General features: G+C 42.3%; 1 long non-coding RNA gene across 1 annotated transcript; it reads right to left on the bottom strand.

Moving 5' to 3' along the window:
* On the bottom strand, positions 993–2,989 carry LOC110431352. The gene is made up of 3 exons (XR_002448850.1): positions 2,173–2,989; positions 1,845–1,962; positions 993–1,666 (listed from the first exon to the last, which is right to left on the bottom strand). It is a non-coding gene; the product is annotated as an uncharacterized LOC110431352 (long non-coding RNA).

Genomic DNA, 2,989 nt, shown 5'->3' with positions numbered 1-2,989 from the left:
CAGCAATTTTCCACTCTTCATCACTTGGCAAAGAAGTATATTGTTTGTCTACACGACTTGCTCTAGTGAAAACGACCTTATAGGGCAGCGCAGTAGACAACATGTTAAAAGTTGAGTTCCACCTAGTTCTACAATCAAGATGTATCAGGATGAACTGAAATAAATTGCAGCTAACCATATACCTTATTGTGTTTCTAGTTCCCATTTTGAATAGGGGCTGAAGTGCACCTACAAACCTCCGAAAACCAACATGATCAACCATGCTTAAAGGGTACTCGTGTAGTACTATCATTGCACTAAGTTCCCTTCTAGAGCATATCTCACTAAGTCACTCTTGAATTAGGTTTCTTTAGCAAGAGTTGAAAAGCCATGTTGACTGGTAAAAAAAAGTACGGCTTACAAGCGAACGAAACCCAAAATGTGGTTTTGGCTTCACCTACTACACCATAATGTAGGGCTACTGTAACAAGAGCTGATGAAGCCACCTCAAGATAGCTTCACCGGCTCCTCTCCCCCCTCCCCCCAACAGTTCATTTTGGAAAGAGAGAAGTATTATCTCACTAGGATCATGCCCGTGCGTTGCAACGGGAACCAACTAATGCTATAATAATTTTAAATTTAAACTTGTATTAACCTGTGAGCGCTATTTTTTGTGTAATTGCGGCACTTCACCTGATTTCATTGGTTAGTGGGTTCCCTGACACTGAGCATACACTTCAATTCTAGACTCTTGCAACACTCCGCCAGGTACAAAAGTCATAAACATGATTGAAAAAAGTACAAAGATCATCCATTGTTATCGAGGAACAACATATTGCTACAAAACCTAGTGCAGTAAAATTTGAATAAGAAAAGGTGGAACAATAATGCCAGAGATGGAGCAAAAATGAACAGCTTGTTCAGAACCCCATGTCAAATTTTCAGTGGATACGGTTTTAGGATAAACAAAAAAAGGCAAAGAGGCATGTCAAAAATTCTGAAGTCCATGTAAATCACGTTTTATCTTCAGTTTTTGTCTCATATAAGCAAATATTATAGGGTACAATAATGCCAGAGATGGAGCAAAAATGAATAGCTTGTTCAGAACCCCTCCCATGTAACGACATCAATTTTATAGTGACAGTAACTCTAAAAAAAATCTACAATGATAGTATGATAAACTCCCTACATCAAATCCTTCCAGATCAACCAACTGCCACAGCTGGTATCCATCATCACGCATTGTGGTTTTGGAGTTCAGACTGCTGCTCTGCAGCCGGTCTATGAACTTTGACCTTGATTGCAATCTTTGCCCAGTTCTTTGTCTTGCTCTGTCATACAAGATCCCTCTAGAGATATGTTTGGTGTCATCACCCACAACCAAAATCACCTAGAAATCAATAAAATAGTTTAGAGTTGTGCAAATATTTTGACAGAATTTGATGAGTCGTATAGGTTAGGAGCAGACACCCCTTTTTTGGGGTGAAGCTAGCCGAAAGAATCAATGGACTCTTCAAAATTACAGCAAAATGGCCTAGCGTAAATTCCATTGGGATCGGCTGACCCCAACAAGGTGGCCTAGCTCCAGCCCTGCTTTTTCCTCCTCGGGGGATGTGTTTTCCAAGAGACATTATATCCAGCATCCCAGTATTGGCAAAGGGTATTACAAATGGAGTGCTGCCAGCATCTGGTAAAACAAGAGGCAATAAAACTGACTAAAACTCAGAATTGATACACAAGTCTATAACGCATATGTATCAGCAGAGTGTAGGTTTTGCTATACAAACAGAAACAAACGGATGGCGATCGATTGTCTAGTATTTCTTTAGAAAAATGACAGTATAAGAGGAAAATAATTTCCTAACCTTGCAACACCTCTGGCAGGAGCAATGATTTTCCCTTCTTTCGTTCAACAGCTTCCATCACAAAATATATACGAACCCATCCACCACTATTAAGCTTTGAAAGTGCCATATCCATTCCCTAAACAAAGAAAAAAAATAGCTACAAGTGAAGAGTGAATCTGGTGATGCATCCAACTCAAGTCCAAATGTAATCAATAATACTCATTATTTTAGATCAGAAAAAGATGAAATATTCAAAGCATGAAGGCATTAACATTGTACAAATGGGACAAGGGCAAAAGGAAGTATGTAAACCCATGCAGCTAGGAATTTATTTAGAATAACTCACAGTTGCACATGTGCTAATCTCTTTGTGCAATGGAGAACATACAGTAACTAAGTTCTTGGACCAAAGCTGCTTGCTGAAGCATCTTCCACTTTCCAGTGGTGCCTAAACAATTTGGAAACAGACAAGTATATAGTGAACCTAAAATGATTGGAATAATTGAAAATCTTTGAACATCTGTGCCAAACCATAGGGCTACATAAACTTAATATTGTAGGTTTCGAAAACTTTATATTTTAGTTATAGCTGCACAATTAAGCAATATATGACATTGAAGATGCCAAATCAAAGATAGGGCCAGGAAGGGGAGGTCATGTACCTTAAGCAAGGAGAGCAACAACACCTGTAAGTAAGCAACTAAAGAGATTTGAAGAATGGGTTAGGGAACACACCTGCCAGCAAGAAAACACATATTGCAAGCACGGACCAAACCTAACACATGTCCATCACTCCATCTCCAGAGGGAGAGATGGGAGCTGCTCTGCTCTTGCCAGCGGCTGCTGCAGCGGATCGGACTTCACGATGTACACCCCATCCACGGCATCTACACCCCCATCCATGGTCAAGCGAGAAAGGGAGGTGAGGGGGCCAGGGGCGTTTGCCAGGCGGCACGACACGACGGAGCAGGGGGCGACCGGGCAAGACACGGAGGGGAGGGAAGCAGGCATTGAGCGCGAGGCGTGGCCAGGTGGTGGCGGTGTGGCGACGAGGGCAACGCGACTGCACGGGGTGAGGTGGGGCGACGTGCACCTAGGCGGCTGGCCCACATGTCGGCGCAAATAGGAGTCACCGAGCTAAACTGCGTAGCAGCTTCACTGGC

Source organism: Sorghum bicolor, chromosome 10, assembly GCF_000003195.3.
Source record: "Sorghum bicolor cultivar BTx623 chromosome 10, Sorghum_bicolor_NCBIv3, whole genome shotgun sequence".
Taxonomy (NCBI): Eukaryota; Viridiplantae; Streptophyta; class Magnoliopsida; order Poales; family Poaceae; genus Sorghum; species Sorghum bicolor.
The sequence above is the reverse complement of the archived record's forward strand: the minus strand, read 5'-3'. Positions and strand labels throughout refer to the sequence as shown.